This window comes from Plecotus auritus (genome assembly GCF_963455305.1).
Source record: "Plecotus auritus genome assembly, chromosome: 2".
NCBI lineage: Eukaryota > Metazoa > Chordata > Mammalia > Chiroptera > Vespertilionidae > Plecotus > Plecotus auritus.
Genome location: NC_137771.1, coordinates 33,421,680 through 33,439,269, shown reverse-complemented (window position 1 = coordinate 33,439,269; position 17,590 = coordinate 33,421,680). Strand labels below are relative to the sequence as shown.

General features: G+C 48.7%; 1 protein-coding gene across 1 annotated transcript in view; it reads right to left on the bottom strand.

Moving 5' to 3' along the window:
* Positions 1 to 17,590, bottom strand: part of GLIS1 (GLIS family zinc finger 1) — a 223,129-nt gene that overhangs the window by 89,151 nt on the left and 116,388 nt on the right. The gene's annotated exons all lie outside the window — the stretch shown is intronic.

The following is a 17,590-nucleotide window of genomic DNA, read 5'->3' as shown; positions in this document are numbered from 1 at the left end:
GGCACAGGGACACCTCATTTAATTCCCATAATCACCAGCAGGATCAATATTAGCATCAGCCACAACTCTAGGTGCAGGAAAGACTTGGGAACTAGAGCCAGGGGTGGGCAAACTTTTTGACTCGAGGGCCACAATGGGTTCTTAAACTGGACCAGAGGGCCGGAACAAAAGCATGGATGGAGTGTTTGTGTGAACTAATATAAATTCAAAGTAAAGGAGCGGAGGGGAGAGCAAGAGAACCGGATAGAACAGCCAGATCCGGCCCGCGGGCCGTAGTTTGCCCAAGGCTGAACTAGACAGACAAGCTCCTGTCTCTGGGAAGCTCAGTGTTTCACAGCTCTGTATCCTCATGGTTCTTTGACACCCTAACCATCTGCCTGGCCCAGCTGCTGGGTTTCTATGAAGAATAAATTAAGGGAGCAGATGTGAAAGCCCCTGAAAAACTACATAACATGTAACAAAAATGTCAGGCATGTTTCTTAAGTTACTTCCACTCCCTGAGCCTCCGTTTTCTCATCTATAGTGTGAGGAGGATTAATCTGGAAACTACTTCTTACTTAGGCTTTCTGCCCTGTCACCTGGCCGAGTTAGGCTAAGGAGGAACGGACATACATGGGCTTGGGGATCCTATGGGTCTTGGTGTGAGAGTCCCTACTGCCCCCAACTAAGCCTGTGACTTGGACAAGTCCCTCCCCAAGGCTGACCCTCCCCGAGGCTGACCCTCGCCCCGGGTGGAAGATGGAGACAGCCATGCCAGTCCCCGGGAGATGTTGTGAGGTTCTGAGCCCTGGGGTGAGAGCCCCTAGCACAGTGCTGGCACCTGGTAGGTGTGCCAGGAGTAGAAATTGTTCTTAACCATATAGCACTTTGAAAAGCATAAAGTACCCTAGAGAGGTAATAAAACATTAACAGGCCCAAGTATTGTCCAGAAACTGTCAACACTGAGCAAGACACACCGTTAAGATGAGAAGAGAACTGACACCAAAACACCCCTAAAGTAAGGACAGAGCACCATTTGCCGAGTAGTGTGTGCAGGCCCTGTGTGCAGATCCACTGGCCTCTGAGGGAAGTATGGGTATTATTGTCCCCACTGTACAGAAGAGAAAACAGAGGCTCGGCGAAGCTAAATTTGCCCAAGATCACACAGCTAGTAAGAGTCTGGGATCTCTGACCTAAGTCAGACCCAAACCCCACATCGTAATCACTATGTAATAAAAAGTGGCCCCTTAGCCAAAAATCCAACCTCACCTAATTCTAGCCCAACCCCAAGACCAGACTCTCTGAGCTAATTCAACATGTGCCCACAGCTCTGGACAGGCACCAGCATTCACCTGCCAAGCACTGACAGTTTGCAGATGAGAACACAATGCTCTCAAGGTCCTAGGCCAGGTAAGGGGCTCAGACAAATTTCCAGGTTCCCAGGCACAGGCAAGCCTGCCCAGATGAACATTTGCTCAGAAGCTGCCCTCTATGTCACCTTCCCAGCCAGAGCCTGGGCCCGTGTCTTGCTGTGAGGAACACTCACTCCCACTGGCTTTGGCTGCTGCTCGGCCAGCCCCTCACAACCTTATTTTTTAATAACTTGGTTGTTTTTTAATTAAAAAGAAATCCCTGGTAACAAATGTGAATGGCCTGAGCTAATGAGAGCAGGCTGCCGCTCGCTTAACTCCATCTCTGCTTGGCGGTCTCTGCCTTTTCCAAATCGTTTCTGCATGCGATTTTATTGTCCCATTGAGGCAAACCATGGGACTGGGCCTCAGAAAACTGTGGATAATTTTATGACCATTAATAGCATTTGGAGCAGAGAGAGCTTAATCATCACACAGGGCTGTTCAGCCAAGGTCTTTCTCCCAGAGTCTTTGGGTTGGGCAGGCAGTTCTGAGCTTCCTTCAAGGACCCACCAGGCCCATTGGGGACCTCTGAGTCACTTATCCCTCATTCACTTAGGAGATGTGTGGAACGATGGACGGTGGCCCCCGGAAAGGCGCCAGGGAGCCCAGCATTCTTCAAGCCCTATTCATCAGGCACTTCCTAGGTGCCAGACACATTCAGTACTTTCAAGTGTCCATCCCTGTGATGCGGGCTCATTACAGCCATTTTCCAGATAAGAAAAGTTGAGGTTTGAAGAAATTAGGACCTTTGACTAGGACCACGGGTCCCAGATCTCTTAGACTTCGAAGCCCAAGTTCAGTCCTGCCACCCCTCAGCCAACTGAACAACTGGGGGCCCCTGAACAAGCTTTCCCACCTGTGACTACAATGAAGATAGTGTTGGGGGCCTTTGGGGAAGTCAAAGAACCATCATTCCAATGACTCCTAAACTCTGCAGGTGGTAGGATCACTCCATCTACAGACAAGCACAGGGGCTCAGGGAAGTTCAAAGGTTTACCCAAAGTCACCCAGGCAGTGCAGTCAGGGGCCGAGTTGAGATGTGGGAAGAGACAGTCATTGTTACTTGATGAACAATTAAGGCCTATTGGCTCTTCTCTGCTGGATACACTAAGAGGTTTTCCTATCTCTATATATAAAAGCCTAAGCGACTGAATGACCAAATGACCTGTCGCTATGATGCGTACTGACCACCAGGGGGCAGATGCTCGACGCAGGAGATGCCCCCTAGTGGTCAGTGCACTCCCACAGTGGGAGCACCGCTCAGCTGACGAGCCTCTCCCACCTCTGCAGCAGTGCTACCGAGCAGCGGCGGCAGGCACAGTGGGGCCAAGATGAGCGGGAGCAGCACCAGGCCTGGGCTCAGGCTCCTCCCTGGCCTCCTGGCCTCCTGGCCTGCGGGGATCAGGCTGAAACATCCCCCAAGGGGTCCTGGATTGCAAGAGGGCACAGGCCAGGCTGAGGGATCCAACGGTGCAGGTGCATGAATCCTCTAGTAATAAGTAAGCAAGCCAGCTCTGAGAGGGAGGAAGGAAGGAGCCCCTTGGGTCACAGTTTGGCACTTCTCAGGGCTCCAAGCCCATTTGAACATTGTCTGTGTTAACCCTCCCAGACTCCGGATGAAAGCCTGGGCCTCCCACCTTGCAGAGGGACATAAGCACCAGACCTGGCAAGTAGCTGCCCGATGTCACATGCCAATTGCTGGCAGAGCCAGGGCCTGAACCCAGATATCCCAAGGCCTATGCCAGATCCTACCCTGGGCCACCTGCTTTCTTATAGGCTGAAATTAAACCAGAGGCTGCAATATGTTTCCCAGAGATGCTGCCACTACTGTCACTGCTGCCCACTCCAGGCCCACGTCAGCCAGGGGACCTCCCACTGTCCTCCCACCTGTTGGCATCTTGCTTCTCTGTCCCCAGGTGCATCACGGAACCCACCCCTGCTCACTCTACATCAAGCATGTCAAACTGACAGCCCACGGGCTGCATGCGGCCCACAACGAATATTTTTGTGGCCAGCCAATGTAATAGTATGTAAGAAACGTTTTAATAAAATTTCATAACTTATTTTTACAATATCCTGTCATACATAATTATTAATAATGAACTACAATGTTCGCTAATGACTGATTACTATAATCGTGTTGCATTCATTTCCCTTATGCACCTTACGTGCAGGCGCACCATTTCTCTCCACTAACACTAGCAGCGAATATTTTAGCAGCCGATTGCCACGTCATTAGTCTTAGACTGACTTGTTTGGTGTGCGCAACAGGAAATATTTCGCTTTCGGAGAACAAGAGAAATAGGTTTATTTGCGTTACGCTTATTAATTTGTACAGTTATTCTGTGTCTGGTAAGTTAATATTCAAGAAAAAATATTAATTTTTATTAAAATGTTGTATTATTTTATGTTAATGATTACCCATTTATTTCAGCCCTTTGTATTCAGCATGTCTCTACTGAAATAAACCTACATTTCTATGAAAATTGAAGGTTTTGTTTTTTTGCGGCCCACATAAACTTAAACCTTGTTTATTTGGCCCGTGTTAGCCTTTGAGTTTGACATGCTTGCTCTACATCTTCAGGGACCAGGACTGGAGTCTTTCTCAAGGGAGGCAGGGGAATGAGCGGCCTGAGGCCGGCTGGGGATACCCTGGGAAGGGGCTGCACCCAGCAGCCATGTCTCCCTCTGTGCCACAGGGGACCGGACCTTGGACCTGGCTTTGCCCATGTAAATGAAGCTTTTTTTTTGCTTTTGCTTTTTTTTTTTTTGGAGGATTGGAGGGTCAGGGGGTCCTGTGTTCATTTTTACAAGTTGGTGAGAAAATCTAGAACATCAGGGCTGGGATTGACTGACCATCTATTTTAATAATAGATGAAGAAACTGAGGCTCACACAGCAAATCCACAACAGAGCCTGGACTGGCACCCTCGGGGCTAGGGAAGAGTTTGGTTTCGCTTCCTCTTCAAGTCTCAGTTTTCTTATCTGTAAAATGGTGCTAACACTACTTCACAAGGTTCTGGTGACAATTAAGTGAGATGATAAACACAATGTGTTTGGCATGGTGCCTGGCTCACAGTAACTGTATAACGGTGTCAATAATGATAATTATCTCTTCCATTTATCCTTGAGCTTGGGATGGGGCCAGGAGGCAGGGCCCTGTATGGGAAGCATTCTAACCCCAGGAAGGTCAGGCCTGGATGGCCTTGAAGCCAGACTCAAAAGGACAAGCCCCCAAGGCTCAGGGGTCAATGAATGCAGCAGCCTGAATGAGGTCACAGCCAGCAAATCTGAAGCAAATGTCTCCAGTTACACACCACAGAGCTTTGCAAATTACCGTAATGACTTGGCTATAAAGCGGTACCACATATAAGGTGACTCCCCACAGGAATTTTAATGTATGTCAAAACCTGCCAAGTCTGCATGAGAGGGACAATGATGCATTCAGCACCCCAGGCCCAGATGCCGCCTCCCTGCAGTCCCAGAGCAACCAGTGGCCGGTCTAGGATGGCCTACACGACTGCACCTCATTCACGGACAAGCAGAGCAGACTTTAGTGCCCACCAGGCGCCAGACTGGTGACAGGTCACCGCACCTTACAGTCTACCAAACATTCTGCAGCCCTCACGTATGAGCTTCACTACAACCCTCAGGAGTAGGGTGGGGAGGGCTGCGGGGTAGAGGGCAAACAATTTGCCCAAGCTCACTCAGCAACTGAAGGGCTCAGACTTACACCGGATCTCCTGACTCAGCCACCTTGTCAGCAAACTTTTTCTGTAAAGGGCAAGACAGTAAATATTTTAGGTTTTGCGGGCCTTACAGTCTGCTGTCACAATTATTCAACTTGGACCGTAAAAAGCAACCACAGACAATATGTAAACCAATGAGTGGGGCTGTGCTCCAATAAAACTTTATTTAGAAAAACAGCTCATTGATCCCAGAGAGTGGGAGACACAGGGCTCCACTTCTCAGGCCCAGGGGTTGAGCAGTTCTCTAAGGACACACAGCCCATGCTGCACCCACACTCCTGGCCCCTTCTGCCTCACAGCACTGCCTCATCCTCCCCTCTCCCCCTCCCCCACCAAACCCAGAGGCCTGGCAACCACAGCCTGGAGGGATGGGCTAACTGAGGGCCACTCACTTAGCCTGGAGCCACCTTGGGGGTTCAGTCACTGGGGAATAGAGGCTGTAAGTTTGGCAGGGCCTCTGGAGCTACAGAGCCTGATGCTCAAGGCCTCATGCCAGGTTTATGGTCACCCGTCATCTCTCATCCCAGATCACAAAAACTCCATAAATTCTCCTTTAAAGCTAAGCTAGGTTTATAGGGACTCCGGCCAGTAAAACCTGAGCAGGCTCACCTCAGGATACCACTGCAAAGAAAACGGGGTGAGCCCTCTGCTCTGTCCCAGTCCAGCCCAGGGCCGGTTCCACATGTGGGTGCAGGTATCTATATACATAAACATATTCTGGCTGAGTTTTTCTCTGTGTCTTGTGTTGCTACCAAATTAGCACGTATTTGTTGGTGGAAAAAATTAGAAAATATACCTTGGCAACTAACTATTAGAAAATAAATGTCACCTATACGACCAACAACAGAGAGAGCCACGGCAGACATGACGACACATAAACCTCGTACTTCCATATGCCTCTCTACATATTTGACAAAAAAACAACAACAGGAAGACATACTTATTTTCCTGTACTCCGCTTTTTTTCTTTTTTCTTTCTTTTTTCTTTTTTAGTATTGTAGCATGAACACTAAAGTTCATACTGTGCCTATTACATGCCAGGCCTAGTACCAGGCTCTTTGCATGCCAGCATTTCTAATGCCATTCTCCAGAGGAAGAGTGACTTGTCCAAGGTCATGCAGCTGGTAAATGGTACAATCCCAGCTCTCTTGGACTTAGAGGGCAACACTGGCCCAGACCTTGCTCCACATCATTAAGGGATTCAGAGTCCACACAGCTGATTACTTTCTTATTGTATTGGTCAGCTTGGGCTGCCAACACAAAATACCATAGACCAGGTGGCTTAAACAACACATTTATTTTCTCACTTTTCTGGAGGCTGGAAGTGTAAGAGCAAGATTCCTGCTGATTGAGTTTCTGGTGAGAGTGCTCTTCCTGGCTTGTAGATGGCCACCTTCTCACTAGGTCCCTCACATGGCCTTTCCTCGTGCGTGCATGCAAAGAATAAGAGCAAGAGTGCAGTGTGCCCTGGTGTCTCTTTATAAGGACACTAATCCTATTGGAGGATCTGGGCCCCACCCTTAACCTCATGTAACCTAACAAAGGTCCCATCTCCAAATAAAGTCACACTGGAGGTTGTGGCTTCAACATATGAAGTTGGTCGGCAGATGAGAGGAGGCACAAACCACAAACATCCAGTCTATAACACCTGGTATTCATTCCCCCCACAACAGGGTGCATATTTCTATATCTATCTATTAGAGGCCCAGTGCACTTAATTCGTGCATGGGTAGGGTCCCAAGGCCTGGCCGGCGATCAAGGACGATCGGGGCCTTCCGGCTGCCGGCTGGGGCCTTCCTTCACTCCGTGCCGCCCCCTGGTGGTCAGCGCACATCATAGTGAGCAATCGAGCTCCCAGTCTCCTGGTCAAACTCCCGAGGGGACACTTTGCATATTAGCCTTTTATATACAGAGATGGGACTTGAGAAGGAGAGACCATATCCCATGGCATGTAAGTGCAGATTCTGGGGTCCGACCAACTAAGTTTGAATTCTGGTTTTGTCATTTACTAGTTGTGGCCCTGTCTGTGTCACATGACTTAGCGTCTCTGTGCCTCAGTTTATTGAAAGGGGTTCATTTATCATATGTAAAGTACCCGGAAGAGTACGTCTGGCACGTAGTAAGCACTATGTCGGTACTGGCTCTCGTGGTTGTTCTTTTTAATCCCACTCCAAGTGGGCTTCAGAAGCCTGCACTGATCAGCATGATCTCACCTCCCCAGCCACAAGGCCACAGGGGCCAGCCCCGAGACAGGCACACAAGTTAGTTTAATTAGACAGAGGCCTGAAACTTCTGTTTGATGACTGGGGTAAGAACAGCCTCTCCTCCTCTGTATGTGAACAAGGAAGCATGTGGCCCTGGTAGCTAGTAGAAGCCAGCTTGTCATCCCAAGGGAAGTCAGTTGGAGAACAATAAACCAAGGCATCTCAACCAACAACAAAGAAACTAAACCACAGCACTGGTTGCACCAAGAACCTCTTTTGCGAATAGTAAAATTCCTGTAGTGTACTAAGCTTGTCTCAGATGTATTTTCTGCCACTTGCAACCAAAAACATCCTTATTAATACAATTTCTTCCATAAAATAATTCCTATCCACTCTGATCATCTTTGTTTTTAATTTGAGTATTTAGTCCATTTATACCGTTTACCTTTAATGTAACTAACTTATATTTGGGTTGAAATCTACAACCTTACAAGTGTAAATTACTACTAGTGTACCTCAGGGGGAACAGAGATGCCATGTTGAATCAAAGAGGGAACAGCACAAGCAGGGGCCCAAAAGCTGGCAGAAGCACTGGGCATAGTTAGCTGATTAAAGTATCTCCCAAGGGTGGGGGAGGGTGGCCTAGTAAAGAAATTCTGATATCCCTTAAATTCTCAGGTTCTGCATTTCATCATACTGAGTCAGCATGATTCCAAAATTTAAGATTAGAAAGTTCCATGCATGTGGGATTTTAAAATTCCATGATTCTCTCATTCTAAGATGATGCAATTTCAATGCATAAAATTTGTGCATTGTGGGGGGTCAGGCATGGGAGTGGGGATTCTGGTAGTCACAAGGACTTGGAGCCACTCTTGCAGTCCAGGAGCCCTCAGGGGATGTCCGACTGCTGGCTTAGCGCTGCTGCGGAGGTGGGAGAGGCTCCCACCACCGCCACTGCACTTGCCAGCCGTGAGCCCAGTTTCTGTCTGAGCAGCGCTCCCTCTGTGGGAGGGCACTGACCACCAGGGGGCAGCTCCTGCATTGAACGTCTGCCTCCTGCTGGTGAGTGCACATCATAGCAACTGGTCATCCTGCCGTTTGGTCAACTTGCATATTAGCCTTTTATTATATAAGACTAGGGGCCCAGTGCACAAATTCGTGCACCTTGAAAGGAACTGTGGGCCACAAGGCTGCAGTGGGCACAGGGGCAGGTCTCAGCCCATCCTCCGTGCCCCTGCCCAGCCCCTCCCGCCGTGGCCCCTAGTCCCCTGTCTGCTGACAGCGCTGGCCTTGCTGCACCTGTTGACAATGCGGAGCGATTGGGGCCCGCACCAGCAGCGGGTGTGAGCGGCAACTGCTGCCCCGATCGCCCCTCAGGAGCAGGATGAGGTGGAGAAGCCCTCAGAGGTGATCGGGGCTAGTAGCCACTGCTCACACCTGCTGACAGTGCCGAGTGATTGGGACCGGTGCTGGGCACCGGCAGCATGTGTGAGCGGCAGCTCCGGTGCCAGCTGCGGGTGTGAGCAGGGCTGGCGCCAGTAGCAGGTGAGAGCGGGGCCGGCACCAGCAGCGGGTGCAAATGGCGGCTGCCGGCCCCAACAGCCCCTCAGGAGCAGGGGGAGGTAGAGAAGCCCTGAGGGGCGATCGGGGCCGGCAGCCGCTGCTCGCACCCACTGACAGCACTGAGAGATTGGGGCCAGCACTGGCAGCAGGTGCGAGTGCTGGGCAGGACTGCAGTGTGAGAGAGGAAAGAATTTTCAGTAACCACCAGAGGCTGGCCCCAATATCAGCGACCAGTGCCCCCACTTATCTGCTCCACCATCCCACCTGTGGCTGACACCCGCCATGTTCTGTGCGCGCCCCCTGGTGGTCAGCGTACATCACAGCAACCATTTGTTCAGTTGTACGGTTTTTTGGTTGTTCCGCTGTTTGGTCTATTTGCATATTAGGGTTTTACATATACAGATAGATGGTTCTAAGATTCTCTGATGTCATGAGATTCTCTGATTCTGAGGCTGTAAAATCCCAGACCTCTCTAATGGGCGGCCCATCACTTCCTAGGATGCCCTGAGCCCCACAGAAACCCCTGCCTGGCCCAGATCATCAGGGAGCAATAGTGATGGTCACCAAAAACCCTTTGTTTTTGTCCAAGCCCAAAACAGCCAGAAGAGTAATGGGATGACAAGACATCCAGAGGAAATGGCTGTTGAAATATATAAAAACTTCTCAAAGACAAACATTTCCATCTGTGTTTTTTCAGTAAATACAGAACCATAAATGTTTATGTCAGGCATATATTTATTATTTCATGTTTGGCCCCCTTTTTTTTAACATCCTCCACTTAAATTGAGCTAATTAGTTAACTTCTATTCGTGCCCATGTTGCCCCCCTCACATCCTAACCCCCCCCCCCAACTGCTAAGAAATATATAAAGTAAGAAAGAAGACATAAAGACAAGGGGGGAATGCACAGCTCCAGGCAGCTGGGCAGGGGGAGGAACATGAGATGAGATGCCAGCATCTTAAAACCCCCTTCCTCCATCTCAGGCCTCTGGGAAGGATTAGTTGTTCTGTCTGAGAAAATACCACGATTCTTTGCAAAGACACCTCGACCTCCAGGAAAAGGCACCATCAGTAATACAACATAGGGCAGGCAGTAGGAACAGTTCTTTGTCCCTCAGAGAAGCTCAGAGTTTCTAGACACTGTGGAAAAGACAATTTGTTCCACAGTTTGGCCAGAAAGGCTGGCAAAGCCTACTTGGGAAGTCATAGAAGTTGCTTTGCCTTCTGAAAAATTGCTTTTCTCTGGGCCTCAGCTCTGAAAACACTCAGTTCCCAGTGCACCTCCTCCAGTAAGCCCTCCCTGACTAGCCCTGTCCCACAGAGCTTTTTGTTCTCTTCCTCTGCCCTCCCTGAGGACCCATAGTCAGTGTTCCAGTCTGCACCCTCACCTGCCAGGGCACAAGGGACATACTGAAAATCATTGTGGGGGGGTCAGGCGTGGGAGTGGGGATTCTGATGGTCACAAGGACTTGGAGCCCCTCATTTAGTGAGGAGGAGCCAGAGATGGACAACTCATGGCCTACACTAACTTATGAATATCTTGCCAGGTATTCAAATAAACTGTAAACAAGCAACCTGGTCCTCTAAGCCTGAACACAGCCCCATTTTACACATAAACACAGAGTACTTTTTTCATGATTTTATCATGTACTGAATTTTCCAGGAATGGAACTACCATGTAAATTGAGGTGAGACTGTACTGTGTTTTGTTTGGAACTTAAACAGGAGGTGTTCGCCATTTCAAAAAATCACGTCACCCTCAGGCACCTTGCTTGTGACGTCTGTGTGTCTAGCTGACAGGTCCGGGGATGCTGCACACAAGGTGCGAGCAGCTGACGACTTCATCCTGTCTCCTGAGGAATGCATATCACCGATGGTCCTTCCCCTTGCACTTCTTCTTGATAATTCAATTGAAACATTATATGGAATTTTTAAGAATTTGGTGCAGGCAGGTTACATTCTCTATGAATTTTACTTCAGGAGGGTAAAGGAGCCCTGTTAGAAGAAGGAAGTGCTCTGAGAACCACTGGCCGAGGCCAACTCCTCATTTTTCAGATGGGGAAAGAGAGGTGTCCTCCCAAGTCACACCGTGGGTGATACGGGAGAGCCAGGCTTTGGCCAAGTGCGTCTGACTCGACAGTGTTGAGACGCTCCAAGTGCAGGCCCGTGTCTTTTTTTGTCTTGTCCTTTTTAAACAACCTTTACGTTACAGCTGGCATTCAGGTGTACAGCATACTGGTTAGACATGTACATAACTTATGAAGTGATTTCCTCATAAGTTAGTATCCACATGGGCAGGCCCCTGTCTTGATGTCTTTGAATCCCAGGGTCTGTTTCTAGATTCAGTGACACAAAGAGAGCCCCGAGCCCAGAAGGACACATGAGAAGGCAGGCACATGATCCCCAAGTGGGCTCCCCAGTGAAGGCGAATCAGCAGCCAGACGCTGTGCTGGGGCCACAATCGGCCGGGGGGGTGGGGGGGGGGCGGGTGCCAAGCTGACTCTGGAAAGCCCTGGATGGACAAGCCCAAAAGGGGTTCTCGGGCAGGTGTAGTCTCCTGCACTGGCTGATCAGGGGTTGAGACCGTGAAGTGGAGCTCACCTTCCCACCCTGCCTCCCCCACCCCAGTCATTCTCCTTCTCCTGCTGCACTCCTGGTCTCAGTCCTTCCTCACCCTCAGCCTCCATTCTCCCTACTGAACAGCTCTCAGTCCATCCTCCTCCCCATCCACACAGGCTTTGCCTCACTTCAAACCACCAGCAAACCTGAGCAATAGTTTCCTCTCCTCCCTGAATGTGACCACCCATTCCACCACAGCCAGAGTGATCTTCCCAAAGCACAAAACTGGCCCACCTGTCCCTGCTCCTGACCTACCACGGCTCCCACTGCCCACGAGATACCCTCTGAATGCCTAAGCCAAGCAAGCAAGACCCTGTACCCTCTGTTTGTCCCCACTGTCCAGCCCCCCTGCTGGTTCCAACACTCCCCTCCCTGCAGCTGTGCCCAACTGCTTACAGCTCCCCAGACCTGCCCTGCTCTTCCCCCATTTGCCCAGTCCTTGCCTTTGCTGTTCCTACCACCAGGCTACCCTCACTGCTTCCTCTGTGCCCCCAGCCCTGAGTGTTCCCATCAGAGCGCCACTCGCCCTGCGTAGTGTGGTTCATGTCTAAGTGTGTCAAATGCCAGTTTGAAGGACAAACGCAGAAAAGAACATATCAGGTGAGAGGTAAGCAAGGCCTTGAGTGATACTTGAACCTCTGCTGCCAGGAAAGACAGACCTAGAAGGACGAGAGAGATAGAAGCCTTTTCTCTAAGACGCAGCCCCAGTGGGTCCACTAGGTCGCAGGCCCCACTCCAGCCATGACAGCTCCCCTGTAGAGATGGGGGATGGAAACGTACCCAGCATTTCCATAAGCGTGTTTGAGGGAACACGAAGCAGCACCTAGTAGTATTTTCATTCTAAACAGGCATAGGCCTCTGGAAGGCTGGGGACTGCAGGCTTAGCCCGGCCCAGCCTGGGCCCTGCTCCGGGCGGCACCGGCCCACAGTACCACACTGCCCTAACTTCTGAGGCTGCACGGGAGGGTTTCTAGGCAAATACAGCCAATGGGGCACCCCATTCAGGGACACTCACGGCTGGGCAGCTCCAGAGGAGAAAGCCTGGCCACAGGTCACATTTCGCCTCCATGGGGAGGTAGTCTGGTTCTCACCAAAATACATGAATCAATACTCGTGTGTTTTGGTCCAGTAGCCTCCGCATTCACTCCCAACCCCCTTTCTCACATTTCGGTGTGAGAGTCCACAGAAAGGCCCCCTGGGCAGGGAAGCACAGCCCAGTGTTCCAGGCTTCCCTAAAGGTTCACTACATGTCTTGGGCAGCCCCCCAGCCCTTGGGACTCAGTTTCCTTTGCTGTAAAACAAAGGAAGTGGACTGGAGGTGGGGCTAAATGTGCATGTTCTCTTGTAGCCCCAGAGAGCCATCATGAATCCCCTGTCAAAGGCCTCATGACCCAGAGGAGGGGCTGGTGTTGGACAGGCCCCCACATTTGGGATGCCTCACCACCTGACAGGCCTGCTACTTCCCACAGGAACCAAATGCTTCCTCTGGAATAGCCAAAGACAGACACCTGTTCTCCCTCCCTCAAGCTCCTACTGTGTGTACAGCCTGGGCTCTGGGACACAGAGATGCACCAGGCACTGGTGTTATTCTCAGGAGCCCACAGTCTGGTGTGGTGAGTGACACAGACCCTTAAACAGAAAAGGTGCTAAAATTATCCCTCCCCCAAGGGTGAAGGAGCATACTTGGCTTCTTTTATCCTTCCTCCAATGCAGTCACTGCCTCCATGAAGCCTTCCCTGACCCTGCCACCTTCTCCCCATGTGGCTGACCACTCACTCCCATGCATGCTGGCATCCCTCCCCTACAGCCCTTACCATATAACGCAAGTGTGTGTCGGTACCTCGGAGGACAGAGCACCGTGCTATATGTTTCCTCGAAGCCAGTGGTCAGCAAACCGCGGCTCGCGAGGCACATGCAGCTCATGAGCCACGGTTTGACGCTCTGTTGACTAATGAGTTTGCCGACCACTGCTCTAAGCTTCTCAACAGTCTTGCTAGATAAGTCAAGCAGCCTATTTTATAGATGAGAAAACAGAGGCCCAAGAAGGTAAAACAACTTCTCCTGAGTAACACACATAGAAGGAAGCAGACCTGGCATTCAGTCCCAGGGCTTGTCATTCCAGAATACAGTCCTTGGCTGGGGTGACAGTGGTCATCCCATGCCTCACCACAGGGCTGCCCAAAGGCACAGATTCCTGGGGAACAGCACACTTCCTGAGGGGCACGCCTCAGTCGTTCTATTGTAAAATGTCAGGGTACAATGGCCCTGAAAGATAATCTCATCTCAGGCTCCTAGTTTACGGAAAAGGGAGACTGAGGCCCACAGAGAGCAAGAGGCTTGTCCAAGGTCGCACAACCAGGAGCCAAGTCAGGCATTCACTCCACAGCGCCTCGCTGATGCCTCTTAAAGGCACCTAGAGAGGGTAACTCTCTCCTTGGCATTCTGGAAGAGATGGGACTTTTATAACTTGGGTTATGAGAGTTTCTCAAAGGTTCTCCATCAGTTCTGTAAGGCAGAGGTCATCATTAACCCCGCTGGAGAAAAGAGGAAACTGAGTCTGGGAGATGATGGGGCCATGGCAGGACTCAAGCCAGGTCTGTCTGGGGTAAGGCATTGGCTCTCTCCAGGATGTGCTGACAACTTTCGCCACACGTCACATGTACAAAGATGACCTATCTCATCAGTCCTCACCAAGGCCTAGGACAGCCCTGACCTGTGCTTCTGATGCCAGATCAGGGCCCAGCATCTTTTCTTCAGACCAACTCTGACGTCACAGTGTACCACCTTGATGGATGCCTCTGGTTAGAGACTAGGGTGACTAGAAAATGGACCAGAGGGCCGCCTGGGCTCAGGGTGTGATTTCCCCAAAGTCTGCCTGCGTTCTTCTCGCTGCCAGGTTTTGCCGGGTGAGCTGTGGCAGTTCACTGCCAAGCACGGGGACCCTGTCAGCAGGCTGGCCATGAATGAGTGCAGTGTTTGGGACCAGTCAACAAGATGGATGTTGTTTCGTTTCGGCTCCGCGCACCGTAAACATTCTGGGGCAGACGCAGCTCCAGGTGGCTTGCTGGCGCGCGCTCGGCAGCTGGGCCGGTTTGCAAAGGCCCATTAACAGGGACATAAACATGGAGAGCTGGGGGATGGAGGGCAGGGAGGCCACTGGGGTCTGTCCCACTTTTGGAGACAAGAACACAAAAGAAGAAATCTAGGAGCCAAGCTGGAGGTGGAGGCAGCCGAGCAAGGAGGAACGAAGCCCCATCCGGTTCCAGTCCTAGTTCTTACACGAATTCTGTGTAATCTGACAAATCTCACACCTAGACCAGGCTCAGTTTCCTCATCTGGAGAAACAGGAAAGGCTCCACTGCAAAGCTGCAATAAATGAGCTGATGGTACCAGCAGTTGCCTGAGTACAAGGACTACATCCGATCCATTTAGGCTCAGCAGTTAATAGCATTGAATTTAAAGACAGACATCTACCTGGTCTAGAATCCGAACTCTGCCATTCACCCACTGGTGTGCTCTTGGCCAGGTAACCTACCTCTCTGAGCCTCCCTTCCCTTATCTGTCAAATGCAGACTGATTGTAGGCACACACGGGGTTGTTGTGAGGATCAAATGAGATAATGCCCAGAGGTGCTCTGCTCAGGGCCCAGTACACAGTAAACAAAAGTCACTCTCATTCTGTTAGTATTTGTATATCCCAAATCTCACACAGCCTCTTCCGGAGGAGCCGGCTCTCAGGATGAAGTGGATGGCCAAGGCTGGGCAAAGGCCAGGTCTTCTGGGATTCTCCCTTCCTGGTCTAAAATGAGATTTGAGTCCCAGACTAAGAGCTTAGCCTGCCAGGCGCCCATATGTGCTTCAGCCTGGCCCCAGACATCAAGCCCCAGGCCCATGTGGGAGGCAGTCCAACTCCACAAACATCAAGTCTCCAAGAGCCAGTTGGCTAAAAATCAATGTGTCAAATGACCAATTCATCAAAAGCCAATTAGCCACAGATTACCACGCCAAATGGCTACATTCCCAAATTAGCCAAACAGTTACCCAAAACTTGTTTATTTGAACCATTTATAAAGATGACAACAATTTGCGCTACAGGAGATGGTTCTGGTTTTAGGGAATTTGGGAAAAGGATCTTTGCAGATGTAATGACGTTAAGGATCTTGAGATGAGGAGATCTTCCTGGATTATCCTAATGGGCCCTAAATCCAATGAGAAGTATCCTGATGAAAGACAGAGGAGAAAACAAGACCACGGAGGCTTAGGGTAGGCAGCAGTAGCCAACCGGTGGTCCGAGGACCGAGGTCCAAAAGTTTGGTGACCACTGGACTAGAACAATGCATCCACAGAATGCCAACAACCACCGGAAGCTGGAAGAGGCAAAGAAGAGAGTCTCCCCCTGAGCCTCCAAAGCTAGCACCTTCATGCCAGGCTTCTAGAACCATGAGAGAATAAATGTCTGTTGTTTTTAAACCACCAAGTTTGTGGCCACTTGTTATAGCAGCCACAGGAAACTGGTCTACATTTTTAAATGATTATTTTATGCCATTTGCTATTTTGCCAACTTTTATCTTTTTTTTAAGGACTTTTGTTAATTTCTTAAGAAACTTGTTAACTTTAGTTTATTTCTAGCAATTACCACACAACTGTGATATGGCTGCTTATGCTACTTCTTCATTTATACGAGTATATTACTTAGCCCATCATTTTGGACTTTTTATGGTTTACAACCAACTTTTAAAAAACTCCTTCTTTACAATTTCATATTTATGGTTAAAGAATATAAAATTTGATATCTACTCTTTTTAAATAAAGTATAGTTGACATACAATATTATATTAGTTTCAGGTGTACAACACAGTGATTCGACATTTATATGCCTTATGATGTGATCACCATAGTAAAGTCTAGTACCCATCTGTCACCGTACAAAGTTATTACAATATTATTGCCTATATTCCCTGTGCTGGACATTAGATCCCTGTGACTTATTTATTTTATAACTGGACGTTTGTACCTCTTTTTTAAAAATTAATAAAACACAGCTATATATAAAAAAGATAATCCATCATGACCAAGTGAGGTTTATCCTCAGAATGCAAAGTTCTAGATCTGTCAATATAATTCACTAAATCAAAAGAATAAAGGAGAAGAGCCATATGATCAGCTCAACAGATGCAAAAAAAAAAAAACCTATTCATGATAAAAATTTTCAGCATGCTAGGAATAAAAAAGAATCTTCTCAGTATAATAAAGCACATCAATGCTAAGCTATAGTTAATATCATGCTTGATGGTAAAAAAACTGAATGCTCTCCCCTGAGATTGGGAACAAAGTAAGGATGTCCATATCAGGACTCTATTCAGTGTTATATTAGAGATCCTAGCTAGCGTACGTAGGCAAAGAAAGAAAAAGGCATGGAAACAGGAAAAAGAGAAGCCTGACTCTTTATTCTCAGATGACATGATTGTTTACATGGAAAGTTCTAAAGAATCTCCAAAAACAAAAACATAAAGAGAATAAATTAATTTAGCAACGTGGCAGGATATAAAGACAACATAAAAATCAATTATTGCAATTCTATATACTAGAGGAAATAATGGGAAAATTGAATTCAAAGAGCAATACCACATAAAGTAACACTAAAAAACATAAAGTGCTTAGGAACAAAGTTAACGAAAGTTGTGTAAGACCTTTACACAATGAAAACTACTAAACCCTGTGAGAGAAAGTCAAGAAGACCTAAATAAATGGGGAGAGATGTTATGTTCATGAATGGAAAATTAAATAATATTAAGATGTCAATTCTATTCAAGTTGATCTATAAACTTAATGTCATCCTAACCAAAGTTCCAGCAGGCTTTCTGGTAAAACTTGATAGGTTGACTCTAAAAAATATATATGGAAATATTAAGGGCTTAGAATAACCAAAACAATATTGGAAATGAAGAACAAAGTTGTAGGGCTCACATTATCTGATTTCAAAACTTTCTATAAAACTTCAGTAATCAAGACAGTGTGGTGTTGGCATAAGAATAGACATATAGATCAATGGAACAAATGCAAAGTC